General features: G+C 34.5%; 1 long non-coding RNA gene across 1 annotated transcript; it reads right to left on the reverse strand.

Annotated features, from left to right (window-relative positions):
* Positions 1 to 63: 63 nt before the first annotated feature.
* LOC143901109 (uncharacterized) lies at positions 64 to 11,520 on the reverse strand. The gene is made up of 4 exons (XR_013257978.1): positions 11,426 to 11,520; positions 8,668 to 8,787; positions 8,338 to 8,388; positions 64 to 6,090 (listed from the first exon to the last, which is right to left on the reverse strand). It is a non-coding gene; the product is annotated as an uncharacterized LOC143901109 (long non-coding RNA).
* Between the last annotated feature and the right edge of the window lie 88 nt (positions 11,521 to 11,608).

An 11,608-nucleotide genomic window follows, 5' to 3' on the forward strand; every position in this document is an offset into this window, starting at 1 on the left:
TGTCATGTATTTCGTGCTACGCGAACATTGGAGCGCCAGCAAACGCTGTCGCAAGATGCGAGCTGCATTTGCCGATCGACTAATTTCTCATTATTTATCAATTTTCCGAATGTTTGTCGATTTATTAAAATTTAACAGGTGATAACGAAAGCACGTTCCCGTCGGGGTTAAATATCAAAGGCTGGATGAAAAAAATATTTACTTTAAAAGCAATTCTCTCTCTCTCTCTCTCTCTCTCTCTCTCTCTCTCTCTCTCTCTCTCTCTCTCAAGAAATGTTTTTTATCTATTAAAAAAAATTTAGTTGTCTAGAAAATATTTATTAGAGATAAAGCATTGTTATATATTTATTCACATATATTCATCCCATGATCTTTAATTATTCTTTCTTTGGTTCTAAATTGATGATAACGCAAATTAACAATAAAACAATATTATATATATATATAATATACCTATATAATCTTTAAAATATTTGAACACAGAACATGAATCCGATCGCAACCACACTGATAAAAAAAATTTATTAATCCCAAAAAATATTTAGTCCGATACGATCGACTAAACATTTTAATTAGTTTAACTAAACATTAGTTGAATTAATTAATTCTTGATTAAAAAATTTTAAAGGTTGACATGAATGCACTATACTTTTTTTGGTGCAACTTAATAATTGTAGAAACAACTAATGTTTAGTTAATTAATTAGCATGTTTAGTTGCTCGTATTGGACTAAATATTTTTTGAAATTAACAATTTTTTTTTCTCAGTGCACTGACTCTCATTATTAGCCATTGATTCTCTTTAAATTTATTCGAAATTAGGCGACATTAATTCTACTTTCTCGCTAGCGTTTATCTTTGTGTTCCTATCTCTGCTTCCGGATGATTATCGACGGAACGCAAGGTTTTGAAATAGTAGTAATAAAGCATTACTATACAATTACTTTGATTGTTTCAATTTATTCTGGTAAACAGAGATACTATCACGGCAATTGCATTATCCATAGCACAATCTGTATTTTCTGATAAGAAAATCGTCTTATTTGAATCGTAATCGTTAATACTACAATTAAAAATAGATATCAATGAATTACCGATAAGCTAATAAAGTTCAATAAAGCTTAAAATGTATGTTGATATTTTCATTGAATTATTTGTCATTTGCAGCCGCATTGCGTGAATATAAAATGCACAATCGTACTTTCATATTCATGTTCGTATTTTTAGATATTTCGCCGCCAGTGCGAAAGAAATAGGCTCCCAAAGAATATTTATAGCTTCAAGCTCCCGAAAACATGGATTCATCATATACCTATATACATTCTCAGGTACCGTAAAAGACGAAAAATGTATCGTATTTTCGACATAACAGCAAGTCCTGCGGATCTCAGAACAATTCTCATAAGGAGTTCAACAGAACTTCAAAGAAATCTTGTTTACTTGCGAGGATTAAACTTTTCATTCGGTATTTTTCCAGATATACCTGATATGAAAAGAAAAAAACAACCGTTTCAGATTAGCTTCCGTAACTATTTCAAGCTTTATTCATTTGTATCAAAATAGATAAAAACAGTAGATCATATTGTGATAAACAACATTTTATCCCTTTGTGATTAATTTACTGATTGACACAAAGAACAGTTTCGTTTCCCGTACTGCCGAACATTAATTAATCTTTCTATCTTGTGAACATCAGGTTCCTTCAGTAATTGTTGCTACAAATTCTGAAATGTATACAAAACTAGCAATGTCGTTATTGTAAAAATCCGAAATTTATATCTACGTTTTTTTTTTCAAATACTATTTCTTACCGGACTACGTGATTGAACAAATATCAGGCTGTAGTAATCGTTTCGCGCTTTCGTTATTTACAAATTCTCTCAGGCTGTTGCCGACAAAAGCGAGACAGCTCTAACGCTTATGTAAACGACGCTGCAAGCCGCATGCGGAATTATCGCGCGTAGTTCCCTTGAGACACGACAAAGGCTATTGATTGACGTCGAGCGAAGGAAAAATAAAATTCAGAACATTGTCAACCTGTTACCGAACGATTCACTGTCGACGTTCCAGCCGAGCTTACGATACATACCGTCAATCAAAACTCACGGTGCATATATCTACATTCAGATACTTATTCTCGTGTAAGTGGAAACATCGAAGGGGAGATGAAATCGGGGATTACGCGCGTTTAGTATCCGTTCATTAAAGTGAATTGCAAAAGCTGTTCGTATTGTTCGAAATCGGATGTAGACATCCATATTATACTCTGCAAATTTCTCGACGAACTAAAATCTTCTATTGTAAATCATTTTTGTGTAACGTCAGGTCCCAATTCTCCATGATAACAGAAAGAGAGATGAGGTAAGAGTATGCGATCACCAGCTCGCTATTGTTAATCAGCTTCTTTTGACTTTCTACATAAATTCTGCATAGATATTTCTCTGTGAACGTATTTCTGTTAATTCGTGGTTTGAACAAAGTTCACATTTAGCTATATATTTAATCGATCCCTGTCACAAATCACGTAACACATAAAATTTGTCCGACGTGACTCATTAAAATTGCCACGTTGGACTCTGTACTGGTGGACCGCTTCGAATAAACGAGACGTACTTATATAAAATATAACTTTACGCTCGGTCCATCGAAACAGGGAAATGCTTTTTTTCGCATAGACCGGCTGTAACCAATTGCTTCCTACGTGCGAAAAGTCGATTAAGTTAGAAATTGCATTAGAATAGAAAATAACTTTTTCTACATAAAGTAGACATGATTAAAATCTACTGTCGTTATCTATCAAGTTTATATCTAAACTTTTGATATATGCTTTGCTAAATATACTGCAATTTTCGTTCATATTACAGCTAAATTTTTGGAGTTCCACGGTGCAAACCAAATATATAATTTATATTTACAGTTGTATAAACAATATGATAATTATAAAACAATATATTATATCGTTATTGAGATAGATATTTAAGGAAGAACATTTACTATTTTGCTAAAGATCGAAGCGCATAATATATGCTTTTGTTCGTAAGATTAAATACTTTGCAGAATATTGGATATGCTTATTTTATAAAAAAAAACAGCAGACTTTAAGAAAATAAGAGAATATATATAATGTGGTCAAACTAGTATACATATAATATGTATAATTAGCATTTCTCTTTCTCTCTCTCTCTCTCTCTCTCTCTCTCTCTCTCTCTCTCTCTCTCTCGCTCTTCCTCAACAAACAAGAATGCGCGATAAATGCGTGCTCCATAAACGATTAGGTCATCATTCCATAAATAATGCAAAGAATTCTTGCATAAAGATTTTATTAAGTCTGTATTATACCTAAGAATTTATTATCAAGCCAAAAATATAAAAACAGGAATATAAAAAGTTTATTTTATTCAGGCTAGCCATTAAAATAACAGCTATTTAGCTTCAGAAACTTTCCGATTATCATCTTATATTCACACTAGGAAAGCAAATCAAAGTCCATCCATTCATTAGGTGATCAATCAATCAATCAATCAATTTACTGTACCTATCACAAAGAACAAGAATGATTGCCAAACGATCAAAAGTCTGTAAGAAAGGATCTAGCAAAATAAGAGGATCTAACAGCGCGAGGGAGATTTCAGACGACGTCTAATCTTATGGAATCATTATCGATCTTTTACGCTGTACAGAGTTTGTAACGTACACGTAAATTTTTCGTTTGTGTTAAAACAGTATTAACATTTATAACGTAAAATACGAGCTCATACTTAATTCTGTAGATTAAAATAATTTTTAATTTTTATCGAACGTAGAAAGACATGTCATAAAACTGTCACATTTTTAGCTATAATATTCTTTTTTCTTTCTACTGTAATGTACTCTTTCCAAAATAATAAGATAAAGCTTCGCTATTATGATACAGTAATAAATCCGTCAAATTCCTGCTTATATACAGTACGTGGTGTTCGAATTCGAAGAAATCCACATCGAGGATGTCAAGGAACAACGGGTTAAATCGCGTTGGAGTACGTAAATTAATTATGCGATGCAATTATGCGATCGCACTCAAGACACATACACACTTGTATTAAAGAATTAATATTACATCGCTCTATGCTTTATTATTATGCATATAATCAGCATAATGTATAATATTTTTTTCCTCCAAATGTCATTTGACTAGCTGCCTATTTTGGAGATTAATAACAATGTTTACGCAAATATCTGTCGTTTCTTACGTATGTTTAGCTAATGCACATAATAATATATAACTAAAGTATTATAAAATATGAAATAATTTTACAAGATAAAATACTACTACTAGATTTTGCAGGATATTCTATTATTTTTTCTGGCATAATTTTAATGGAGGAACAGGCTTTACTTTTCCAGGAATCTCGTAATGATCGTAGAAAAAAACATCGATCATAAGTCATTCATTAAAAATGTATTAAGTTCTAAAGCGTTAATTTAAAACGTAAATTTTGTTAAATTGAGAGAAAAATAAGGATTTTTTTTTCCTAGATTAACATTGATTAAGTAATACATGAATATTTCTTTTTTTATTTAAGTTATGCTATTCTATTTTTCACTGCTATCGTGGAATTTCCGTATTTTGCTTACGGACTTTCTATCAAGTATATTGTCTGATCTAACATCTGTTAAAGAAAAAGTAATTAAAGCTATCTGCGATTAAGATATACAGAAATCGATTTTTAGAGAACAGCATCAGCAATTTGGCTACAATTCGTTCAATATTGACATTACATCTGTGTTTCTTTAAAAAATTGAATTGATAAATGTCATATTTGTCAAACAAAGATAAAAAGAAGATTTCAGCAAAATTGAAATAAAATTGCTGCCACGATTTCCGCTGTACTTTTTTCATCCAAAAAGAAATTTTTCAGTTTTTTTTTGAAGAATTTTGTTTTTTTATTTTAATTTTAACACGAAGTTTGATGGAAAAACGGCAAACGACGTTTCGCATCGATCTGACAGTACACGATATATGATGCAAACAACGAGCAACTGGTGCACAAATGTGCAAAATTCAAATAGCAAGCGATAACGGAAGACTAGCTTTACCCAGCTGTCGTTTATGCGGAATAACTATACCAACCGTCCGGATAGAGCCATAACACTTTATGATCTTTAATCATGGGTCTGTTCTATCGACATGCATGCACGTGGTGCAAGGTTGAGCGCAAAGCGAGATACCGCTTGCATTGTGATTGCAAAACTGACGTATATAGCTTTCTGTCATAAAAGCCAAGTAAAAATGATGAATCAGACAAATGTCCGTTTACGTAATAGATCTCATTTCGCCAAAGAAGTAGATAACGTCTAGCAGAGAGCACTGCGAAGAAAGATCGGGATTCTTATCTCGCAATTTTGAAAAACTTGCGTTTTTGTTTTATCTAACGTTCGATACATGTATTTACCTATTTACCCGAACGGACGAGTTTTTGTTTTATGTGTCCTATATATATCCTTTTTAAATTTTCGATATTCCTCCCGGTTAAAATTGAACCCTCGCGCTATAAACTCGACCGAACAAGTATCCCTTTTACGATCAAATTAATTTTGAAATTTGTCTAATAGTATTTTCTTTACTCTTTCTTAAAGTCATATCGTAACTAGCATTTTTGAGCATATCGTTTTTAAGCAAATATTCCTTTCCTTTCTCTCGTTCCTTTTAGTATAAATTGAATATAAATCTTTAATTCAGACCGCGACACGATTTATAAGGGACCTGATTTGCTGGTTAATCCAGCGGGATACCTCAAAGTGGATCACTTGAGATTTGGGAAATGTAGAATTGAGGGTTTTAACACGCGCGCGATTGAGATTTAATTGAGGAGGGATTTTCTAATCTCGCACATATGCGAGAAAATATAAACAAATAGCCTTATTTTGGGCAAATAAACAGGTGTGTCAAATTATTTTGTATGTTATCTTATATATTTTAATTACCTTACGAACCTTCAATTCTGGTCACTATAGACCTTACCTTATAAGATATAGCGTAGTTTCCGTAGTTTCTTCTGGCCAAGATTATTGAACTCACCTATTGCGTTGTTACTGGCCAAATCCATTTTGGCTGCATGTCAACCAGAAAATGAGAAGGAGAAAGAAACTCTTTCAATGTCGGCTGATTAACAGGGCCGACAGACGATTATAACGTTACGGTCAATTACGAATCGTTGCGATCGTTAATAAGCGCGCGGCAATCATATCGGAAAAAATAAACAATCATGTTGGATCGTTAATAAAATCATAATTAAGTGACTTAAGTTTGCTTTTAATTTCACAAACAATACGCGTAATTAATGTATTCGTCCAAGAATTATACAGCAGCAATAAAAAGTAAAATAGAATTATATTATATATCATCAAGAAATGAAAGAATTTTATGTTAATCCCGTTCTCTAATAAAAATCGTCCTGATTATATCTCACAATCAGTCGCAAAAACACGAGACAACAGAAATTTAAAAATTAATCGATGACTCGATCAATCAATTATTAAATGAATGGACAAATAATGCTTGGTATAAACCGAATCGCGAACCGAACCGCGAACCGAATCACAAATCGTTACTTAATCTCACTTTAGACATCAAGTGAGATATTCAGACTAAATGACGTGAGATCCAAAGGGACTAATAATATTTCTCTACATAATTAATATATTACAATCAATATATAATGAATTTATCAAGTTCTTACGCTGTAACATTTGTCTTTACAAATTCTTATATACAATGCAGATATACCTATACATATCTATATAAATATTTCGTTATTATAACGCAAATAGTTATCAAATTTATATCTAATATGACATATCAAAAATACATATCTATATTATGTATTTTAATGCAATATAATTGATATGAAAACCATCAACTTTTTAAGATTATTCTACATAAAAAATGATTCTGTTCCGCAACAAAATATTCACTGGATCTCACGTTATTTTATTTTGATTTGTTTATACAAAGCCAAGCTACATGAATAGACTATAAAAAGTTAGGATAAAATTGGTACATTATACATATGTATACAACAAAAATAAATACGATTAACACACTTCTTAGTGTGATCTATATATGTATGTACAATAAGGTTCATGCGGAATGTATGCAACGTGAATCAAAATATCTTTTGGTCTTTTTCATTTGTATAAATGCATGCACATTGAATTTAATACATTTTGCTTTTTTGCACCAATTTATGTAATATTTAATCCTGGAGCAATATTTGGAATAGGAAGAAAGAGAGAGAGAGAAAGAGAAAAAAATGAAGAATAAAACACATTTAATTGTGTTTTATCAAAAATTTTTTATGTATATATAATCAATTAATTAATTTTATTTTATTATACCTATCTATATACCCTATTTACAGATACTTATATCTTTTATATTATTTTTTAATTCTATAATTGTAATTAATCTATCTTGTCTATCTATAAAAAATTTATTTTCTGTTTATTTTAATTGTATATAAAAAATGTAAATATTTTTGAAATTTTTATTCTGCACGAAATATAAACGTTACAAAAAACTTAAGTAAAATCTTATATCCAAAAATATTGTTCTATATTTTGCAAAATTTTATTTTGGTTCTTTGTCTTTTTCTATATTTCTATATATTTCTTAATAATTTTAAAAATAAATTTGATAAATGTAATTAATGTAATAAATCTAAATAATTTATTTTAATATTGTATAAAAAAGATCATGACTAATATCTTTATATACTTGATAATAAGATATACACAGAGAAAAAATAATGTTGTATTAACAGCATTAGTCTGATTGGAAAAAATCTTATTAATTCAATAACAGTATTAGAAACAATACTTATTTGATTAAAAAAAATACTTATTTTATTTAAACAAAAGCATGATGTATTGAATTAACAAGATTATTTCCAATTAGACTAATGCTATTGATAATACATAATCTTCTTCTCCGTGTATATTTGCCAAGTTTAAATAATTCGCCAAATTTAAATAATAAATTTCAGGCGATTGGTGTACATCGCATGTTTTGCGATACAAAAAACATTAGATGCATTAATAAATAATGCACCGACATAAAACGTATGTGCTTACGGGTGCATTCTCCCATAAGCACAATAAATCGATAAATAATGATGCTCCAGGATTAATTATTTAGCCTAGTCTGATCTAGTCTATCCATTTTAGGGCAACGGATTTGTGCGAGAAGTCGCATTTATCTATAGTACTATATATTATATGGATACAATATAAATATCTAATATTATATAGTCTCGCAAATTCGTTACCCCAATACTATCATAAAAAATTCGTCACTCACCGATCCGATGCGCAACGGGCGAAGTACGTCGGCCACGTAGCTACGATGATACTGTAACACAAAAACGAAAGATATAAATTAAAAAGGCGCTGAAAATGATTCATGTTTCAAAAGATACACATAATTTTGCGTGCATCTAATTCGTTTTTCAATTAGATTTACTGATATAATTATCTATTTTCCGGAAAAAATATTAACAAAAATAAAAATTTTTATAAAATTTTAAATAATTCCTTTCTTTTCTAATTATTTTTAGATAATCGAAATAAAAGTCCGAATAAATGAAAAAAAAACTTAATTTTATGCAGATAAGAGATGATATATACTTACCCCAAAGTTGCTCCGCCGGTGCCCGATGTCTCCCTCGGACCTTCTCCTCCTCTCAGGCTGCTCGGAATGTCCACTGTTCCTTCGATGCGAAGCTGATGCTCCTTTCTGCATGGATATTTTCTGTAACATAAAAATAATCGAATCGATCAAATAATTGTCACGCGCATCGAACATCTGATTCGTTATGCAGATTTAATATTTTTTTTAATTACTCCTTTGAAAAAGGTCTTTACGTTAGAATCAATTTAAATCAAATTTTTCAAATTATTTCTTGTTACTAATATAACTCTTGAAACATGGTTTATAAACCAGGAATGCAAGTGATCTGACTGATCAATCGCGTATAAATATAAATATATTTGGTACTTTGATCTGTATGCAATCTCGCTCTCGAAAAATATGTTTCAAACAAAGATTTATTACGGCACTATACTATACTTGATTGTTAAAAGAAAAGATACACGAGACGATAATTATAATTGTTATTGCATTTTCTATTAGAGCGGCAGAAAATACTTAAATTCTCGGAAAATCGGGAAAATAAAAAATCGTCATCAATGTCTCATTGTCATTAACATGAAAAATTAATGTTTTAATTAAGTTATTTATGGAACATAATCTTTTATAAATAAATGTCTCTTGACGAAGTCATTTCTAAGATACTTGATATTCGACATCGACGACGTTACCACGAAGTGGCACGAATGTTACGGCGGGAAGCGGGAAGGACTCGGAGAATCGCGGCGTCGACATCGCGCACGTTTCGTCTCGCGAAAAAAGAGATTGACGCGGGCGTCTTGGGACTCTCGGGAGAGACGATCTCGTCCGAACATTCTTTCACTGTATATCACACGAAACCTCGAATATAACTACACGTACGAGAAGATACGTATGAATTAAGATTCGAGTTATAAGGGCCGGGGCACGAACATTGCCGTAGCGTTCTTACGCCACCTTACGTGAAAATTGCCTTACGCCACACGTAAGCCAAACATATGGCAACACACATAAAAAAACGTAACGTAACGCATATAACGTATAATATGTTACGTTACGTTTTTCTATACGCGTTGCCGTACGTTTGGCTTACGTGTGGCGTAAGGGCCTTGGCACATAGAAAAACTTAAGCAGTTAAACTTAAGCAGTAAGAAATCAACGGTATGGATTCGCTACCGCTTAGGGCCGTGCCTTAAGTTCTTGACTGTGATTGGCTGATTTGCTTACTGCTTGAGTTTTACTGCTTAAGTTTTTCTATGTGTCCGGGTCTTAAGGCAATTCTCACGTAAGGTGGCGTAAGACGCTACGGCAATGTTCGTGCCCCGGCCCTTCCGCGGCGCCGCGGCGCTCGAAAGTACGGCGTCGCGTCGTGTCGCGCGCGACAGATACCGGCCGGCTATTTTCTCGCGAAATACGCCCCAGCAAACACAGAATACACCTCTGAGGTGTATTCTGTGTTTGCTGGAGCATTTCACTTTTCGGCGAGCCGCTGACGCGTACGAGTGCCACAAGTCTACACCACGCGATTGTCAAATCTGACGTTATCGAGTTCACTACAAGTTGTACGCACCGTAACAATCACCGTGAAACATCGTCGTGACGACCACCGGCGCGAGCTCGATCCGCTGCGTATCCGCGACGCCGACGTTCCGCCAATGAACAATCATGGCGCCGTTTTCCAGCACTGCGCGGTATTACGCGAGTCAGAGCAGCGACGCGATTTGAACCTCGATATCACTCGCGCGACGTGTCTCGATTGAATAAATCGCCCGAGTCCACGCACGAAAATTACACGCGTTGACGAGCAATCGACACCTCCGCGCGGCTCGCCTTCTTTCTCAATTCACGTCGTTGATAAAGGAGCAGCGATCGCGAGAGGAAGACGGCGCGGGCGATTCACGGGTCGTTTCTCGTATCTCGAGTGAAATATACCTGCTCCAGAAAACCAGAACGACGTTGCGTAACATCCATGGCATTCTATGGCATCGTCGAGGAGCTCGATAGTGCGGCCGTGGCATCGTTTAATTGCGAGGGAATAATCGCGCATATCCTCCCGCGGCACTCGTTTCGGCGGCTCGAAAAGTAATGCGAGGAATGCGAGGGACGTCCCTTGGCCCGGCGCGCCCCGCGCGGTGACGTCACGGCCTATCCCCTCCTACGCGGCGACGCGGCCGCAGTCGGTTCAAAAATACCGACAATACCGCCCGCTATACCGAGTGAAAAGTATCAATTTTCTTCCCTAGAGAGGAAAGTAAGCCCTGGGCGAGATGAACGTGGCCAAATTCGCCCCTCTCTACAGGCATGGAAAATCGAACTTTCCGCGAAGATGTTGTAAAAATTAAATGTCGCAGCAACACACATACATACATACATTACGATATCGAACTCGAAAATCTCGCGAAAGTAAAATTGCATTATTAATTTGCACGACGAAGAATCGTGACTGCCGCGGCCGCTAACTTACGCGACGCAATTAAGATACGCGAGATTATGAAGCATTCACGGGCGATGTATCACGGCGTTACTCCAATCACACGATACGACAATATCACGCAGTCAGCCCTCTTTTTACCTACCGAGATAATCGGAGACAATTCCGGCACAGCGTTCAAAAAGCGCGAAGCACGACAGTCGACACGAGCACACGAGATAAATGAATGCTACACTCATCGAGAGTCCGAACATGACGGGACGAATGCCGTGATTATCACTCGCGAATGTCACAACGAAAGCAACGCGTTCACTATTATTGTACATATACCTTCGTCTCGACGTCTCCGTCTCGGGAGAGCGATTCGTGTGGTGTGACACGCTCATTCCGACGAGCACTTGATTGACTTGATACACTCACAAATTGTTGTCATTGTTGAACGCGTACATACAGCGAATACTCGCGTAGTCGACTTTCGCCGCCCGCGAAACGAGGAGTGGAGCAGGAGTGCCA

Source organism: Temnothorax americanus, unplaced genomic scaffold, assembly GCF_048541705.1.
Source record: "Temnothorax americanus isolate GAGA-0224 unplaced genomic scaffold, ASM4854170v1 Scaffold32, whole genome shotgun sequence".
NCBI lineage: Eukaryota > Metazoa > Arthropoda > Insecta > Hymenoptera > Formicidae > Temnothorax > Temnothorax americanus.